Raw genomic sequence first — 22,143 nt, forward strand, 5'->3', positions numbered from 1 at the left:
TAATGATTTTTGTAAAATCATAGGTCTTTCTTGAAGTGTGCCTCGAAATAGGGAAATGGTTTTTTTGTAGTGCATTAATAATCATCGTAGTTTTGGAAGAAGGAGCTAGAAAAGCATGCAAAAAGGTGAAATGATCATTGTCATGATACCTTGAGAAGTACAAAGAAAATTTAGTAACATATTAATTGGAAATAACTTAAATATTATACATACACAAGCAAACATGTGTGGAATCTCATTGATGGAATTTTTGAGTTAGTTGGTTATTAAATCCTACTATTTTATTTGAGGATCTCATCACATAATAGATTTATAAGAAAAAAATTAGTGTTTTTTTTTCTAGTAAATTTTCTTAAGGTTCAAAATTTTGGATTAACAGTAATTGATGGGGTTGACAATTCAGGAACACCCAGTAGGTGAAGAGCCTAAACTAGTGACACAACCTAATATTTCAACTATAGAGGAGGAATAGATTGATATTATTAACAACATCTAGCAAGTTGTATGGGACCTTAGGAAGAGTTATGCCACTTATGCAAGTGATTTTTATGAACTTGAGATAGAAGAGGATAGGGATGTAATTGTAAAAATGTTAGCAAAAAGAGAAGAACAATTGAGTGAATAAGTATACATCAATGACATGCTCAACATGTTCTATGGTCTTCTCCCCTAAGGATTGTAAATATTTTCCTTTTTTTAAAATCATAAATACTAATGAATGGTTGTAAATAGTTCAAGTTAAATAATTTTTTAAAGGGTCTGAAACTTTGTTTCACCTCTCCATTTACTATGAAGAGAGCTACCAAGAACTAAATAAAATATCAAATATCAAATATCAAATATCGACTAAAAATCATATAGTAAAATGAATAGATCATGACATATCATAGGATTAAACTATTTGTGTATTTTTTGAGTGGATATTGCAAGTAACCACCACTTTTTTGTACTCCTTTTGTAAGATTAATAAAAAATACTCTATTTCTTTCAAGAATTATATAGAATTGTCTTTTACCCTTCATATAGATTTTCCTCTTAGGTTCACATTGCCATTCATAGATTGAAATTCATTACATTCATTTAATTAATTAAAATTCACAAAATTTGTGGTTTTTATTCAATTGTTCTTCTAAGATTGAAGGTTAAAACAATTTAACTAGGGTTTGTATTAAGTTCTCTATCTGGTGATTGATGGTTCACATGCACTATCTCTAAAGAGATTTGATAATCTTAAAAACCATATTGAATTGACTCTAATTTCTCAATAATAGTAAGGAACTGGTCTATTTTAATTTCAATAAATTGCATTATCAATTGAAGTTGGTGGAGTTCTTTATCATACTTGAATGCCCTGCAATTCTTAAAATCATACGTATTCAAACACCTTCAAAACATCTACTCGATAAAGCATATACCCTTACATCATTGATTTATCTTTGGGAATTTCTTGCTATCCCAAGAGCATCAAGTAATAAAATATTCATAAGTTATAGAAAATAGTTCCATTATTTGGACATCTTATTTGGAAACAAGATACTAAGAGGGGGGTGAATTAGGATCTATAAAAAAATTCTCTACTTGAACAACATAACAAATTAACTATGCTCACTCCTAACCCATCTCATATATTAGATCTAGTACCATATAATCATAAACTACAATGCTAAAATGAAATTTATCTAAGCATAACATACATGAAAATATAAACTCATAACATAATGGTTTTGGTAACCCAAAAACCCTCCGAGTTGAAGGTAAAATTGGGGTGGGGATGAAACCCATAAATCTTTACTGTTGTAGCAAAAAAGTTCACCTATTAGGGCTACAATTTGATAACTTCTAATGATCTAACCAATGAGGATTCTTCTTAGTTAAAAGCATATAAGACTATTAAGTCTACCTTGATTAAAGAATTTAAACTCACAATAAAGTAAGCACTTTGGTAGGAGATCTAAACAAGTTCTATTATAACCACTCCATTAAGATATTTTCCTTGGTACACTTGTTAGAATGTCTTAGTACCTAATCCTTAGGTTTTCTCTAGAATTTGTTTACAAATATCCTCTCTTTAATTTCTAGAATTTTGTTTACAAATACCCTTCATTGCTAAGTTTTTCTGTCTAATCTCCTTATCAAAGTTATCCTTCCTTAATTTGTCCTTATCTTTTTTACACCTTCACACTTTCATCTCATTCCCATAGTGATGTAGGGTTTGATCCCTCTTTAAATAGATAATTGTATAAAGTTTTGGATTATAATCAATAATCCATAATTCATCCTTTTTTTATTCATCCCTTCTTATTTTCTAATTGGTTAATGTGCCTTTCATGGGAGTAATTCCTTCTAAAAAAATACATAATTTTCTCCTTAACTATCTCTACAATCTTTAAATATTGCATAGAAGTTGGCTAAAATGATTTAAAGTGTTTGTGCCATTACAAACACATATACCAAAACTAGTTTACTTGGCAATTGAACATTCTAAAACTTGGTCATAACTAATATTTATGTTATCTCTTAGCTTCTATAGGCTCAATATATACTGACTCAATCGGCATAAGTTAATCTTACATCACTCAGTCTCTATTTTTTTACTCAACATGCATATTGGTTCGGTCTCTATTTGGGTGCACAACAACCTCTAACTTCTTTGGTATGTAGTGATATAAACAAGTTCATATAGCTCAGCCTTCTCTAGATGGCTCAATTGCAATGATGAGTAACCAACACTACCTAAAAAATGACTAAGTGGTGGGCACTAATAGAACAAAAAGGCTTAGAGATCAACAATCTCCCCCTTTGACATTAGTGGAAAAAATGCTTTTTCATGACATAGAAATCCATACAATATCAAAAATATCACTCCAATTGAGATTATGACTTGGTCTTCAAAAATTTAACTCTGTTATACAATATATACATGTCTATGAATTCTGATGCTAACTCATGTTATAACTTCTCTTCTGATCTAATCTTCTAACTTCTTTAGGTTCCCTTGTTCTCAATGATTTATAAATAATTTCCTCCTTTATTATTTGCATGAGGATTTTCCACTTGTTTTTGCATTTCCCCCCTTATTTTTTGCATTTTTGCCATTATTTTTGCATGTTAGGATATTTCTTCCTTGTTTTTGACACTTATGGCTTGGAGTTGGTCAAGGCCAATTGATATTTATTCAAAAATGTTTTATGAGAAGCCAAAATTTCTTCAAGTCCTTGATTCCAACTGGATCTTACTATTTCATATTTATCCAAAAAAGTTTCATATATAAAGAATAAATAACTAAAAAAATTCCTTCTAAACTTGTTATTAGGTTACAAATTTCAACTTGCCTAATTTCAAGTTTAGTTGAGACTTTATCTAAAACTTTGTGCTCAAATATCTTCTTAGACTATCTTAACAATTTATCACTAGTCTCTATATCCTTTGTTTGTATCTTATCAACTATATACATGAGTTGATCCAAATTTTGATGTTTCTCATTAACATCATGAATCTCAAAAGCATCAACAAAAATGTCTTTAATATCATGTAATACATTCTTTTCCTTGTGTTCTCTACTCAATTTCTCATGCTTTGTCTTGTGACTCAACAAAATTTGCAAATTTTACATATTTTCTAGATTCATATTGTTTAGGTCATACATGGGCAGTGTGATGACCTCATTCAAACTTACTATCTCCTCTATTGTATCAACTTTATGTTCCACTATCTATGACTAAGGGGTATTATCACTAGGTAGTGATAGCTGTAGTTGTTTTCCCTTTGCACTCAGTCCATGTGTTTGTTTGGGCTCCTAAGGAGTTGATATAGCTTGTTGTACATGTGTAATATTTAATGTATATATTGGCATGGCATTCTGTGATTGTATAAGAGCTTGAATAGTCTAGTTTTCTTCTATTTTCTCGGGCTCTATCAACTCTTTCTCCTCTTCTACCTCTTTCTCATCTATTTTACCATCTATGAAAATAATTCACTTGCCTTGTTTCTTGCCACTCATGTCTAGAATAAATATAACTAATGTAACTTGAAAACCATCTATTTGTGCACTTTCAATCCATCATAGTCTTGTATTTGTAGCAAGACCAGATTGGTGAATGGTAGAGATGTATCTAAGGCATTTGATTTGGTACTTTTTAAATCTTCCTCAGTTAATATAATATGATTCAATGGTGATGAATCAAGAATGTCCTCAATAGTGAGAACATCTTGTTGTTCACTCCTCTCTATCAACTGTCTCACTTCATCTTCTAACTCTGCAAGTTCTTCTTCTTCATCCTAACTTTCTAACTCTAAAGCATCTTTTCCCTCTTCCTCTTATTCTTTTTTCAAGGGAACTATTAATCAAAATGCTTCCTTCCATATAATAATGCTCTCTTTTTCTACTTCATTAGATCTATTCTTCAAAATTTTAAATGCCCTTTCTTTAGGTAGAAATTTCTTTACAAAATATTTTAGGGCTATAGAAATATGTGTCTCCTTAAGTTAGGCATTATTTGTGCTAATGTAGTCTCCCTTATTTATCTTTCACTTCATAATTCCCACTTCCATTTAGCATCTAACTTATTGTAAAAGTCTTTAGAAATGCCTTCACCTAATTATATAGGTGTATATCTAAATTTTACCATCATATTCATCATATCCTTTTACATATTTTCTTGCCCATTTTTATTTAAAGAATCATAATTAATTTGTTTAACTCTTTATATTCCAACTAAATCTCTAATCTTCTCACATACCTAATCAATAGTCATTGGAGGTAGTTTAGGTACAATTAGATTATTATTTTCACATCATTAGACTTGCCTTCTTCTTCATCTTTCTCCTCCTCATCAAATGTCACAACCAATTTTCTTCTCGATCTCTTAGTTAGTCTCTTCTCAAATTATTTGGCATGTTTCCTCTTTGTTGAACTTCCTTTTGCATTTGTAGTTGGGGATTGAGTTTCCTTAGTTCTAGTAATCATCCTCTTCTTTGGCTCAATTTTAGGAGGTGTGACTGCTTTCTTCACATTTTTCTTCAAATCCTCCTTCACCTTAGGATCAACAATCACCACTTTCTTTTGTTTAGTTTCCCTAGGCTTGGCAACAACTAGCTCTTTTCGCTTTAATTCTTTATCTTCTTATTCTTCATTTGATTCTTCATCCTTTCCTTTCCCTCACTTATCTAAAGTTTTTATGTGCCCTCAAGATCGTCAATCATCTTCTTTCATTTTCTATCTATCTTGGGCACTTTAGTTTGCATTAGCATTTTGATCTTTGCTGACTCATAATTTCCAAAGGGCTCAACATTCTTTTCTATCTCCTCATATAACAATCTAGTAACTTAATCTATATTAACTTCATATTTCATTGGCCTTAGCCATGAAACCCTTGATAGTACTACTTGGGCATAGGTGAAATTGGTGTCCACCATGAATCACATATCATCAAAATAATGATCTCCCACTGATTTTGGTATTCTCATAATGTTCTTTATCTTGCTTTTGAATTCATCAAAATAATTGTCCATGGTAGCCTCAAAATTTTCTCCCAATTGTTCAATAAGATCATTTATCTACTCAATCGTTGGTCTAATCCTATCCCATGCAATTGTGGCAATGGTCAAGAATGAATTATGTACATAGAAAATACACAAACAAGGAAAGATCAAAACTTACAAAAGGTGTTATTTTCCTTCCTTATTTCTCCAAGATTTTTTGATAGTGGTTGCAATTTCAGCTTGGCTAGATCATAGCTATGATCTTTCTTTACTATCTTATAACCTAGGTCAATTGCAGTGCAAGGAATTCTATTAGCTAGCTTGACTAATAGAATTTGTGTGAAATTACACACATTGTAAACTTAATAACTAGATCTTGAATCCCATCAATTAACATACTCTAGCTATTCCACTTTGCCTTTTTGTTCTACTCAAGAACATCTTTTATGGAACACCTCATTGTTGTTAGTTTGTCCAAGTTGGGATAACCAGTAACTCAATGAATGATTTCCTTCTTTATATTCACTAGTCCACCTTCTAACCATATTTTTTATGTCATAGACTCGAATAAACACAATCTTTATCCATTCTACCTTGAATACCTTTGGAAATGCTAGGGCATCAATAAGCCCTTTCTCAGCAACAATCTTATTTTCTTCTCTCAAAAATTTATTATCACACAACTTCTCGTAAGTTGCTTGCACTTTATATTCTCCAATTTTTGCAATCTTACACATGTAACATGATCGCATATCATGAACCATTAATACTCTAGGTGGTGTTGACTGTAATCACCCAAAAATGTTCATCTAGACTATTAGCCCCCTTCTCAACATATTTGTTAATTTAATTAATCATTTACCTAGACCAAATTGTTAATAATCAATTAATTTGATTATAACCTATAGTTGTACTATGTTATCCTAAGTTCATTATTTGATTAAAAGAACATGTCCCCTTTTAATTAAATAAAAAGACCCCATTCTCCTAACCCACTTAAAGCACACACATAAAGTTCTTTTCTATTTTTGAAATTAAAAGAAAATCTTATGAGACTTTTGTCTTATATGACAAGTCAACTCATTTTATATTGGTTGACTTGTGTGTGCACACAGATCCCTCCCATTTTTTAATTCAACCCTCTCAATCTTGATCTCTACCATCCATCGAGCTTCTTCCCTCAAAGGATCCACACTCTTGAGTATTGTTATGCTGCAAGATTTTCATTGGAGTGCTTGAGAGCTTCTTGTGGAGAGCATCATCTTCTTGTCTTCATCCTTTGCATTCATGACATTTTTTTGCATTCTATCTTAGCTTAGCTTGCACATAGTGTAGTTCCTTTTTTGTAAGTAGCTTAGAATATATATAGTTTAACTAGGATGGTTGTAATAATTTCATTTGTGTAGTTTAGTTGCATTGTGCATTCCATTTTAGCATAGTTGCATTTTTGCATTGCTTACATCAAAGGTTCTTTGACATTTTCATTCTTGCTCTTGCTCAACGAATCTCCTATTTCATGGTTTACTAGCAAGGGTTGCATATCTAAGGCTCAGTTGAGAGCCATTTTGTGCTTAGTGTAAGCTTTTGCACTCCATGATTAGGGAGCTCTAAGCTAGTATTCAAGCTTTCCAACTCATGGGAAACCTTGGATAGAAGGGTTTAGGTAAGTGCTTTTTTTGGTGTACATTTTTGGCACCCACCGTAGGGCTCAAACCCATGACCACAAGGTTAAGACCCCTGTGGTCTACCAATTGAGCTAGATGGGTAGATACAGTAGTTGTTTCCTTAGTTTTGTTGTTTTCGTCACCATCTTTACTTTTTGTTTCTCATTTTATTTTTTTATAGTCACAGCTCTGGGCGAAATTTTTCCAATTTCATATGATAGTTCATAGTACTATTGTATGATACATTTTTTAGAAATATTGTCACATAATTATATTGAACTATATTGCCTCTGCATGCAATGTTCTATCGCTTGGCTTAAGGAAAAATATCACATAGAGAAGTTCTATTGTATGAGTATACTGTGAAGGATAATATCATATGACAAACTTCCAGCAAAAAAATATCGCCTGAAAGAGATTTGTTTGTTGTTTGAGGCATCTTGGTCAGTTTTGAATATTGTTTACTAGTTGTTGGATTTTATAGGTCTCTAAATAGTTTTGCAAAAGTCCATTTGCAGATTTTTTATTTTTTTGGAAGCTAACCCTTTGCGCTAATAGTTGTGGTTGTAGGTTGCCATATTTGAAAGTTTGAAACATTGCCTAAAAGAATGCATGTCAAAGCTCCAAATGCAAAAGGGTTACTAACGATTGTTTGCAGAGCCTATCAACATCCTACACTTAAAGAAGTTCTATGCTTAAATGGTTTATTGCTCAACTATCATGTACATATTTATGATCCTGAAAAAAGTTCTAAATATCAAAAAATGTCCTAAAAAAATGATCATCTTAGTGAAAACCTAGCAATAGGCACTTTGATATATCACCAAAAAATTCAAAAAAATTCAAAAATTCAAAAAAAAATTTTTATAAAAGGTCCTTTAAAAAAAAAAGCTAAGTGGCGAAAACCTAGAAACAAGCGTTGCTTGAGACCCTTGTACCTATGTCTATTTGTCTCAATCACTCATTTCATTACACATTTCCTAGTTTGGAATTATTTCTTGTCCTCATCTTGGGGGTACAATTGCTTAGCCTATTTAAGGTCTTCTTGCCCACTAGGGTTTCTTTAGCAACTTGCAAAATAGTGTTTCTCAACACTACCCCCCAACTTGACATCAAGTGTTTCTCAACACATTTTAGATAGTTTACCTACGGTCTTTGATGTCACGATATTTCTCACTATCAGGATCAAGCTTTGAAGAAATAACCCAGTGACTTACACACATGCACTTAAACACTTAAATGATTGAGTTGTGCTGATCTTTATTTACTTTGAGTGTTGTCTATGATGATTTATTTACTATGTGTTCCCTCCCTAATAGTCTCTTGAGGATGTCATTGACTAGAAGGCTCGGAGCATGGGGCATAGTTTCTTGATTTATACTTGTGGGTGTACTTTATTTGTCTATAGTTTTTTCAAGCATTTCATGCTGATCCTATTTGACACTTAGACTTATAAACGTATCATCCTTGACTATTTTTTGCAAGACCACACTCGAGGGTTATCCTAGCATTTATGTCTTGATACAAGTGTAATCTTGCTATATCAAACTTAGGGAATTTGATCATTTAGTCATCTTGACTTCTATGTCTTTGATGCTTAGATTAGATTCCAACATACCTATCTAATTTTGATCATATTTAGACTAGTGATGGTTTTATGATCTCACGATGTCCCTAATAAATGCTCAATGATGAAATAAGAGTCTAAATGTTATATGTCCCTTGCCGATAAACCACTTTGTATATTAGCTTTTATTTTAGGTTCATTTTTCTAGTCTAAGTTTTGCATTCCTGCATATGGGGAGAACTATCTCTTTATCTTTTTTTGCAGACCTATCAATTAACTGCTTTTACCTTCTTCTTTGCTTTCTATATCATGTATTTCAGCTCCTTGATCTTTCATTTCATATCTATCTTGCTATCTTGTCATCACAAGGGGTTAATCTAAAAATCACATTCAATGCATCCAAATGTCACATATTTTTAAAAACATAAAAGAATATATCATACACATGAGAGCTAACAACATCATACAGAAGAAAGACACATGAGCATAAGTATCCAACCAGATGCATACATGAGTAAGAAATAGAAACTAAAACATCACATGGAAACTAAAATGATAAAACATTCATTTGAGACAAGTACACAAGATTGCCAATTGCATACACACACACACACACACACACACACACATATATATATGTATATATATATATATATATATATACATATATATATATATATATATATACATATATATATATATATATATATACATATATATACATATACATATATACATACATACATCTATATATATATATATATATGTATATATATATATATATATGTATATGTATATATATGTATATACATATACATATATATATATATATATACATATATATATATATATATATGTATGTATGTATATATGTATATGTATATATATATGTATGTATATATGTATATATATGTATATATGTATATATATGTATATGTATATATGTATATATGTATATGTATATATATATATGTGTGTGTGTGTGTATATATATATGTATATATATATATATATATCAATACGTCACAATACATATACAAAAAAATGATATCCAAAACTTGGATATCCATCTCAAAAATACATGAAATACAATCAAAATATTAGCCTCAACCTATGACTAACTCCCACCCTCTGCAATAGGTAGAGGTGGTGGCCCTGGTGGTGGAGCTTATCTCCTATCTAGTGGTTTTATTGCATCCTCTAATCTACTTGCCTACTCAGAGTAATCAGGTAATCCCTGCCCTAGTGGTACCACAGCTCTATATGTGGCATAATAGTATGCAGCCCAAGCACCATGATGAGCTCCCTCATGACATGCAACATAACTCTCCCTATGGATCTCATCTCCTTGCGCTCCCTCATCCATGAGCTTTTGATCATGCACTACAATGGTAATCGGTGCTACCTATAACTCTGCCTATAATATGTGGATCCTTGCAACCCACTTGTCATCACCTCCCCTTGTCGGCTGGTTTGGCTCTGCCTCTGCTCTCCTAGCTCACCGTCACCTTAGTGGCAGCTCCTCCTCTTCCTCCTCCTCCTCCTCCATCTCCCTCATGGCCTGTGCTTGCATCATCCTCCTCCTTGATCAGGATCCCTCTCCAACCTCCATTTGCCTCACTCCTTTGTTTCTGCCTATGCCTCCACTGCGTCTGTGTCCCCCTCCTATAGATAGTGCATTAGGCTCTGTAAATCATGGGAATGGATACATTTGTCTCTCAAATAAATATCCTAGATTTTCTCCTACATCTGCCACATCTAGGTGATAATCCCAAGGAGTTTCCACTAGTGCCACTGTATCCTGCATTATTGTGTGGTAATCAAACATCGACAACCATTCTCATGCCTCATTTGACCACATTTGAGCACAGGTGGTAGTCTCTACTAATATCGCCTATCACTTTGCAAACTGTCACCATACTTGGCTAATCAAAAATTGCTCCACTACATCTATCTTCGTACCCACCAGTGGTCTACTATATCTCATATAATCTAGCTCCTATGCATCTAACCATCTATGGCACTCTTGGTAGGGTCACCATGTGAACTTCATTAGCTCATCAAACACCCACCAATAATATGTCACATCCCTACTATGTGTTTGGGGGACAAATCCACTATAACCAAAAATGTATGGTTGGCTCTGCTCTCATGGCTGTACCTGTGGTCAAATCATAGCAATGTGCTTCCAGGCCCAGATCTATGCCACCACTGCACTACATGCCCATGACTGGCCCTCATGGTAGACTATGTCATGTAACTCATGGTACATCTCTGCCAGTATCACTGGGCCCCATGCCATCCTCCATGGTCATGAAATTAGATTGAATACTAGTTGACCACATCCTAGCGGGAAGCCCTTCTGGCCACTATCTGTCACCAAATCTTGGGCCACCGATGAGCATAATAAGCTAGGAAGAGGGAAATCTTCTCCATATTCTAAAATCAACCACTCCCAACCTAGATGCCAATCCAAGATAGTGACATCATGAAATAGCTATTGCATCATGGCCTACCCCTCTATTGGGGTCTGATCATAGTACACCTATGACTTAACCAAAATTAATATCAATATCTCTCACATCATTAGTTCCAAAACATGACAAGATCAACTAAATGAACAACTTACCAGCTCACCATGGCATGCCAAGTGAAGGATGTGATAGACATCCTCCAATGTAATAGAGGCCTCACCAATTGGCAAATGAAAGGTGTTATGCTCGTTGTGCAATCGCTCAGCCAGTGCAGTCAGCAATCCATGGTTTGCCCGTATATGGGGCATCTATATAACCCATCACAAATATGGCTACATGCTCATCATTACTCTGATACTGCACAAAATGTAGCCCCCCCACTTTGGGGGCTCAGATCAGTAGCACTGGAAATACCTCCTATCAACACACAACATGTACACATCAGTAACACCTCAAAAATATAGTCATAATGCAAAAAAATCCAACAAAACATGTTGTGCAATACTTTTTCATGTTGCAAGTGACATAATTCGTTGACAGAGTATCATGCGATACTTTTTCTAAAGATGTGTGACACAATTTTTCCATGTGACATTTTGCACTGGTTTGTGTGATATATGGGTATGTCCCATGCGATACACTTTATAACACTAATGCGATGCATTTTTTGCCAAAAAATATTGTAAAATATTTCTTAAATCACCTATGTGATACTTTTTAAGTATCACATATTTTTTGTGAAAAAACCCTACAAACGTACAAAAAACACCAAAAAGAGTTCAAAAACATGACAAAAAAAGGTAACTTACAGTGCCCTGTATTGCTCTAGCCGTTTGTGCAACCAACTGCACTCGAAATGGTGTTAGTGGAGAGGAATGTTTGGCAAATCCATCGTAGTCCCTCCACCACTCACAAGCTCTCAACAACTCACCAAAGAAAAAATGAATTTGAAAATGACACTTGGGCCCCTTTTATAGCTTCTAACCTCATTTTGACCTAATTTTTAAACCTCTCAGAATTGCACAAAAACTACACCCCTGGCTAATTTTGATATCTTGGATCCATTTTTGGGATCAAAATTGAAATCCAAGTTCATATTGATGGTAAAAATCACATTTTAAAATTTTATATTCTTCTGAGTAGTTAGCTGGCCTTTCAAGGCCTAATTTCTGAATCATCACTAGGGCATCTTCATTTCTTCATGTCTTCACCCTTTCTACACTTCATATCTCCTTCTACTCACCTTTTCATGTCTAAAATCATTTTTCCACTTAATTTGACCTAATTTTTATGCTTTATCCTTTCTGGTCAACTTTGGTCAAACTGGGGCATTCTATCACTTCTTAATAGTCACTTTTTGGTTCTAATAATTCATCTGTCATCTTGGACATTTCTCTATTTTGATTTATGCATATCCACCTCATTTCTACATTCCCTTTAACTTATTTCAATTTCAATCTTGATGGGGTAGACGCACTCTATCATTGCTTGCTACAATTGTTTATTTTTTAGGAGCATATGATTGATCTTTTCACTTGCTCTTGACCTATCTACTTTGCTAGGTGTTAGTATTCTTCTTGGATTTTGACATCATCTTTTCCTAGTGTTTAGTACTATTGCTATCAGGTTGTACATTCAAGATTTACTATCTCTTTTTGCATTTCATTCTTCGGAACCAGATACCTATGTCTATTGCTGCCTACTTGGCTTCTATTTTCTTTGACATAATGTGTTCTTAGATCAATCACACATTAGTCAAGGAGGGGAAAATGTAATCACCCAAAAATGGTCATCTAGACTATTAGCCCCCTTCTCAACATTTTGGCTAATTTAATTAACCTTTTACCTAGACCAAATTGCTAATAATCAATTAATTTGATTATAACCTATAGTTTGACTATGTTATCCTAAGTTCATTATTTGATTAAAATAACATGTCCCCTTTTAATTAAATAAAAATACCCCATTCTCCTAACCCACTTAAAGTGCACACATAAAGTTTTTTTCTATTTTTGAAATTAAAAGAAAAGCTTATGAGACTTTTGTCTTATATGACAAGTCAACTCATTTTCTATTGGTTGACTTGTGTGTGTGCATGGATCCCTCCCATTTTTGAGTTCAACCGTTGATCATCCACCCTCTCAATCTTGATCTCTACCATCTGTACAACTTTAAAAGCAAGAGAACTTCTCCCCTTAAAGGATCCACACTCTTGAGTATTGTTATGCTGCAAGATTTTCATTCGAGTGCTTGAGAGCTTCTTGTGGAGAGCATCATCTTCTTGTCTTCATCCTTTGCATTCATGACATTTTTTTCCATTGCATCTTAGCTTAGTTTTCACATAGTGTAGTTCCTTTTTTGCAAGTAGCTTAGAACACATAGTTTAACTAGGATGGTTGTAATAATTTCATTTGTGTAGTTTAGTTGCATTGTGCATTCCATTTTAGCATAGTTGCATTTTTGCATTGCATACATTAAAGGTTCTTTGACATTTGCATTCTTTCTCTTACTCAAAGAATCTCCCATTTCATGGTTTACTAGCAAGGGCTACATCTCTAAGGTTCAACTAAGAGCCATTTTGTGCTTATTGTATGTTTTTGCACTCCATGATTAGGGAGCTCTAAGCTGATATTCAAGATTTCCAACTCATGGAAAACCTTGGATAGAAGGGTTTAGGGAAGTGCACTCTTTTGGTGTACACTGAAAAAAAGGTGCCAGATTTGTCTCCAACCATTGCAATGTTAGGATACTCCTTGAATTTTGATGGAGGACACTGATCATTCCTCACAATTTGTGCATTACTCTCCTCTAGCATTCTCTTTCCAAATACGGGTGTAGTGGATGTCATTTTCAAAGCTAGATTTTAAACAAATTTATTTCAATAACTTTGAAATTAACTTAACTCAACACTAAAACTTTACTAAATTCTTTAAATTTTTCCAATGGCATGTTGTGATTCACTTAATCTTTTGGTTAATTTTCCTTGATCACCTAAATACACTCAAACACTTGGTAAATGAAATTGAACTTCAAAGATTCAATATATACCTTCAATCTTGTTCACTTAGGTCTACAATAAATGTGGTGTACTATGGTGGGTGCATAATAGTTGTGTCAACCTTCTCATGTTGTGTTAGCATTTCCTTTAATTCAAATACTTGGTCACTATTACTTTTCTTAGTCAATACCATTTAGTTTGGCCAATACATTAGTTTAATTGATGTAAGCTCTCTATCTATATTGCAATGCTTGGTCAATAAACACAATATTATTGATGCTTGACACTTGATAGTTTGATTGATTTTATTACCCAATTGTGCATTTTGATTCATGTTGATATGAACTTTTAATCACATTTCTTGTTAGGAACTAGTGTATAATATATCATTCAAGTATACAACCCCATACATACCTTTTTTTCTTAGTTGGATGTAGTGTGATCACCTAATCCATTGATTTGGTGATCTCAACTCCAATTGATCCACTACCTCCAACTTTTACTACCCTTGTCATGATTGATTCATCTCAGCTTTGTATTTTCCTTTATTGTTTTCATTATTTGGTGTCAATGCTTGGGTCTTGTAGTTCTTACTAACTTGTCCGACCTTGAGACAATCGAAACAAATTGAGCTTCTATTCAACCATTTCTTGTAATTTCCTTTGAAATGTGTCTTAATGAAATTTTCTAGAATGTGTCCATACTCTACATGGTAATGGAAACTATACCATGTTTTTTTATCCAAATTGTGAGAGTTACCTTGCTTAGGTGTGTAAGCTTTTCTTTTAGATGTCCAAATGGAGTAATCTTTGGATCTGCATTCTTGATCTCTATGTCCATGTTTTTAATAGATCCTTCAAATCTAGGTGTAATAGGTGCATCACTTGCCTTTGACCTACATTCATGTGCTTGGTGTCCTTGATCTGATGAAGGTATGCTTTGATACCACTTGATGAAGTACTGCTCTGATACCACTGATGACGGGCCACACCACCCGTACCAACTCACAACCAAAAATGCAATAATATGGAGACAAGAGAGATGACAAAATGCTTCATAAAACTTCCATTAATACTTGAAATTCATTAGAATATTCTCCAAATGGAGAAACTCCAAATTCTTACAATATAAGAGAGATTGCTCGCTAAGAGCTTCTACAAGAAATTACATCCGAAGAGCTTCTACTTGAAGAGCTTGTCTTGAAGAGCTTCTATTTCTCCAACTTCCATAAGAAGAGCTTCCATTTCTTGAACTTCTTGAACTTCATTACAAATGATAATAAGCCTTACTTAAATAGGCACTTCTAACCCAAGACATTACAAACACAACCAATGTGGGATAAAAGGTAAATACAACTACCTTTAAATAAATATTAAATTCCCACCCAAATAAAACTAAGCACCCAAAAAATATTAAATACATGATTTAAGGATCTTTCCACAAACTTCTAAATTGCCACCTATACACCTTGATTAATGGAATGACAACTATTTTTATTATTTTTCTTTTTACGCCACCTATGCGCCTCGAAAATAGAAATCTCCTTTTCCTTTTTTTTCTCCTTTTTATTTTTTTATTATTTCTCCTCTAATTTTCGTCACTTTCTCTCTCCTCCACAATTTTTTTTTTTTTTTTTTTTTGCCTTTTTTTTTTTTCCTCTTTTTTTTTTTTTTTTTTCTAATAATTTAATTTTCCCATGCACACCTTGTTTCTTACAATTAAAATAGTTCTCATTAAACTTAGGTTTAGGGTTTTACATACCATTCTTGCTTCTGCAAATATTTTTTGTGTGTCGTACTTTACCACAATGATAGTGTGTAGGTTTTCCTTTAGGTTTTGCATTTCTTTGTTCTATACTCTTTGATGACTCTCCTTCCTCAATATATGAAGATTTTTTGATGTGTCCTAGACCATAAGTATCTTTTGATGACCTTGGTGATCTCATAAATTGTTCAATGCATCTTATAGCTTCACTTTTTTTATCCATTCTTTCCAGAAGTTCTTTCTTAGATCTTAACTCATTCTGTATTTGATCACTCTATGATCTCAAATTTGTTCTCTCTATGTCCTTTCTATTCAACTCTTGATTTGCAAGTAACAATTGATTCATCATGTCTATCTGATCATTTGTAAGCTTCTTCACATCAAATTACCTTTCTTCAAGTCTAGTAGCCATTTGTCTTTTGTCTTCTTTAGCCACAATTTTGTCTCTTTCAGCTGTGTTATTTTGTTTAGTTGCTTTACATGGTCTTGCTGATTGAATTTCATGTTCTCTCTTTAGTCCTCTAACTTCTTCACTTAGAATGTCATTCTTCTCCAATATATCTGTTATTGTTGCATCACTATCACTGGAAATTCTATTGTTAAGAAATTCTTAAGTGTCAAATTCCTTGTATATAGTTTCATTCTACTAAATGGTCATGTCTTTCCTTTTCTTTAAGGATTTCCTTAACTCTTCTTTTTCTAGTCCAAGTTGTTGCAATATGATCTCGATTTCAATCATCTATGATTTTTCCCAATTTGTAAGCCTCCAACTCCAATATCTAAACTCACAAGTTATTAGACTTCTTTCAAGATAACAAAGCTCTAATACCAATTGTTGGAATTCTTATTGGAAAATAAGATACTTGGGGGGGGGGGGGGGTGAATTAGGATTTATAAAAAAATTCTCTATTGAACAATATTATAGATTAATTGCATTCACTCCTAATCCATCTCATATCTTAGATCGCATACCATATAATCATAAATTGTAGTGCTTAAATGATATTCATCTAAGCATAACATCCATGAAAATATAAACTCATAACACAAATATTTTGGTAACCCAAAAATCCTCCAAGGTGAAGGTAAAACTAGTGTGGGGATGAAACCCACAAATATTTACTACTAAAATGACAAATTTTTCCTATTAGGGCTACAATTTTATCACATTTCATAATCTACCCTATGACGGGTCTACTTAGTTAAAATCAATATAAGACTATTAAGACTTGTATATGGTAAAACCTAACCTATTGGGAACACACATAAACAAGCAAACACTAGTTGTAACATGTGAATATAAAGTAGAAGCCAAAGGAAATACAACTAAAATCTACTAGAGTTTAACTACTTGTGCAACCAAAAATAAAAGTCCTCACATAACCTCAAAGCAGCTCAACAAGGGCGCCCATAAGAGACCTTGTTGGTGTGCTCAAGTGTGAGGGATTTAGATGTGTTCTCCCAAAACATAACTATTGAATCCCTTGAGTAATAAATGATATGCAAAATGATAGTATAATATGCATTCAAGATTCAAATAAGATTGGTAAAACCACCAAGTCTACTTGAGTTTAACTACTTGTGCAACCACAAATAAAATTCCTCACATAACCTCAAAGTAGCTCAACAAGGAAACCCATAAGAGGCATTGTTGGTTTGCTCAAGTGTGAGAGATGTAGATATGCTCTCCTAAAACACAACTATTGAATCCCTTGAGTAATAAATGATATGCAAAATGAGATGAATCTAAGACTAAATGTATGGAGAATACTATCAAAAAATGGCTATGAGTGAGCCAATCCTCAAAGGATTCTAGGAATGAGATGGAAATACAATGAAATAAAGAAACCTATAACATCATACTACCATGAAAGCTAATGCAAACTAGAAATCTAAGTAATGCAAACAACTACCAAACGTTAGTTCTAAGCATACAAATCTCTAAAAGCTCTAGAATCACACTAGCATGATAACAATGCAAATGGGGGAGACAAAAATGCTTGAGACAAGGGCTCTATTTATAGGTTTGAGAGAGGCCTTGGGGAGGTGGAATCTATGTGGCATCCACATAGGTGCCACAAGGGAGACACATGGGCTAAAGGACAAGCCATGCAAAATTCAAAAAGAGCCTTTAATGTTTGAGAGGCTCAAGGTGTGCTCACACATGTGTGAGCAATCTTGGGGGAAGGAGTGGGGGGACAAAGGTGTAAGAGGTGTAAGAGGCATAAATGAAGTGGAAGCTTTATTGAATCATGAGCTTCTCACGCATGTGTGAGCAAACACTTAGGGGCTAAAATGTGTTTAAGAGAGGTTTAGGATAATAAAGTGGGATTTAAGTAGTGGGTAGGCTTAGAAGGATGAGAGTGATGGGTGTAGACTAGGTTTTAGGATGGGATTAGGACTAAATTAAATAAGATTTAATTTAATCATAGGATTAAAGAAATTAATAATGTGGAGGGAATTAAATAAATTGAGATTTATTTAAAAGGGATTTATGGAGCACTATGCATGAAATAAATTTAATACATTAGGGGGGAAGTATTTAAATTAAATTTAAATACATTAGGAAATGAACTTATTTAATTAAATAAATTTAATAAATAATTAGAAGAAGATGAAAAATATAATTAATTAATTATAATGTCACTAAAAATATTAAATAAATTAATATAGTTTTTAGGACAATTTTAAGTGTCTACAAGTCTACCTTTGATTAAAGTATTTAATCTCACAACAAAGTAAGAACTATATTAGAAGATTTGAACAAGGTGTATTAAAACCACTCTATTAAGATATTTTCCCTAATACACTTGTTAGAATGTCTTAGTACCTATTCCTTTAGTTTTCTCTAGAAGGATTTCACAAATCTCCTCTCTTCAATGTCTAAAATTGTTCTCCTTATTTGATCTACTATATTCTTCCCTTTACTACTAGGTTGGTCTATTTGATCTCCTATCGAACTTAGCCTTCCTTTCTCTATCCTTAGCTTATTCACACCTTCATGCTTTCATCTTACTTCCATAATAATTTAGGGTTTGATCCCTCTTTAAATAGATAACGTAGGAAATTCTAAATTATATTCAGCAATTCATAATTCATCCTTTTGTAGCTTATCCCTTTCCATTTTTAGATTGGTTAATCTTCCTTTCTTGGGATTAATGCCTTCTAAAAAATGCATAATTTTCTCCTTAACTATCTCTACAACCTTTAAATGTCACATATAAGTTGGTTCAAATGTTTTACATAATTTTTAATGCCATTACAAACACATATGTCAAAAATGGTTTACTCAGCAATTGAATATTCTGACACAATCATAACTAACATTCATGTTGTATATCGGCTTCTATAAGCTCAACATATACTAACTCACTCAACATAAGTTAACTTTACATTACTCAATATTTATTGTTTTACTCAACATGTATACTAACTTGGTCTCTACTAGGGTGCTTGATAACCTCTAACTTGTTCAACATCTAGTGATATATAAATAAGTCCTTGTAGCTTAGCCTTCTCTAGATGGCTTAGTCATAGAGATGACCGACCAATGTTTCATATAAAATTACTAAAAGTTGGACACTAATAGAAAATAAGGCTTAGATATCAACACCATTAGATATAGCCACCTAGGTTAGTAGATCCTAAAGTGAAGAGGGTTTTCTCTCTTAGTTCAAACCCTTATCATTGGCCAAATTGTGTTGGATCTCCTAGCATTGAGAAAGAAAGGCTCATAGGTTTTCTACCAACAACTTAAGGAACCAATAGATTGGCAACTCTGTTGGGGAGTTGCTCATAATTTACATTTTAAAGTTACATAGAGATTTCAATTTTACAAACTACAAGAAGCAAAATATTTTGTGTTTACTCTACTAGAGGGAGAACCCAGAAGACCTAAAATACAAATAATTTCCTTGGAAAAGGTAGTGACTCTATGTAAAGTTTTATGAATGATTGGTCTTGTTATTTGAAAGAAAGGAAAATTATAGGAATTGATTTATTAAGTGTATGTGGGGTAGGAGATATGTTCATTAAAGAAAAGAATTTCTAGAGTGGACACCAAAGAAAAGGACTAGGAGGAAAAAGAAAAAATCATCAGACATGATGTATACTAGATATAAGAAACTTGCTAATAGGGAAAATAGACCCTTTACTAAAGAAGGAAAACACTGTCGAGATAAAACCTTAAAAAGCGATAAAATTCCCTCTTTTAACAAAAGAAAACTTGATAATGAGAATCATCCTAAAGCATACCAGATTAATGATAAAGATGAGGAAAATAATGAAGAAGAGAATGAGGAAGATGCTCACAAACTAGATGCATCTTTTTAGATATTGTGTACTATTGCACCCAAGAAGGAATCCAAGGCTTTAAGGTAGGTCCCTAGTGAGATGCTTGAAATAATTGGTATAAATTGAGACCAAATTGTCACTCCCAACAACAACAGTGATGATAGAGATCAAGAAACCAACAAAGTTACTAAATACAATCCACCTCATGATAGAGATCCAATTTACAATGACTCACATAGGAATCCGCTATATGAAAAAAATAGGAGAGATGAAATTAATGGACATTGGACACATACTCAGAACAAGGGAAATGATTGTCAGCAAAATTGCAATTATAATGGAATAAATAGAAATAACAATAGTGTAAATTTTTTTTTAAAAATTAGGAAAATGCAATAAATAATCAAAGAGGGCAAAATAAAAACTAGTTAAATAAATGACATAGTGTCAGGTCCCCTAAGGTAATTAAAATATATAGATAGCTCGACTTCACAAGAATTGTGGGATGTTCAAATCCTATAACAAATGAATTAAGAACTACAATCCCAAGATTTCAAGAGAAATACCCAATCTGTTGAAGCACATGTTATTAATTTAAAAAACATGATTGAAGAATTGGAAGAAAATCATGAGGATGTATTTATGAAGTTATTTGTACATTCCCTCACTAATGATGTGGTTGAATGGTATAGTAGCCTACCTCACAATTCCATTTCAAGTTGGCATGAATTTGTGGAGTTATTGAGAAGTTTAGAGATCATAGTGATACATCTTTTACATCACATGAGTTGACTAGAATGAGAAATAACTCCAATTAATCAGTAGAAGAATTCAATAAGAGGTTTAACAATATTTTTAATTGGATACCAAGAGATATCCAACCAATTCTATTTGAGTTCTTTTGATAGTAAAATTCACTATGAGATAAGATCTCACAGGACACTGCAAGAAGCCTTCAAAGTTGTAGCAACTATTGAGAATGATAGAAAAGTAAATGGTAAGATTGGAAAAAGAGAAGATCCTAAGTTGTTCAATCCAAAAACTCTATAAAAAAAAATATGAAGACAAGATTGATAAATTGTTTAATATGACCAAGGATTTACAAGTCAAACAAAGAAAAAATGAGTCCTTCAAATCTAACAAAAATGATAGACCTTACAAGTATAGATTACAAGACATGTCATACAATATCAATTGCAAAGATGAAAATCATATAAGGAACAATGAAACTCCTGACCCCTTGAAGAGAAATAATAACTACATTGAAAATGGTCCTTTGTGTGAAATTTGTAAGCTACCACATGCCCCTGATAAGTGCTTGATTGCTCATAGTGTTTTGGAAGAAGAAGTGGAAAGAGAGGAGAAACCTAATAACAACATCTTATCATTGAAACCACTTTGGGGAGATGATGATTATATTGCCATCAAGGTCTATTTGTCTATCAGTGAATCAACACTTGTCAATTAGTTACATTGCTAACAAGCTCTATAATTGCTACCAAGCTTATCATTCACTCTATAGTGCTAACCAAGATTTTAAGATACTCCTAAGCAAGGAGTTAGTTTACAATGTTTTCCAAGCTACTCAATGTTTACCAAGCTTCATTAAAAATATACAATGCAAACCGAGCGTAGCAAAGGCTCTCAAGCTATTCAATGGAAGTGAAGTAGATTCTTAGTATTAACTAATCTATGGTATGTTAACCAATTTATACTATATCTACCAATCTCCCTATGTTAGCAATATGAATCTAGTATTGAGTGAGTCATGCAGTGTCAGTTGAGTGATTCAATAGCCATTGAGTTTCTCAGTGTTCATCGAGTTACATAATGCTAATTGAGTTTGAGCTATGTAGAAGTGATTAGCATGGACCGAGGTTGAAGTTCAATCAAGTGCCAAAG

Source organism: Cupressus sempervirens, chromosome 5 (assembly GCF_028749045.1).
Source record: "Cupressus sempervirens isolate cs-2001-9-10 chromosome 5, ASM2874904v1, whole genome shotgun sequence".
In the NCBI taxonomy this organism is placed as follows: domain Eukaryota; kingdom Viridiplantae; phylum Streptophyta; class Pinopsida; order Cupressales; family Cupressaceae; genus Cupressus; species Cupressus sempervirens.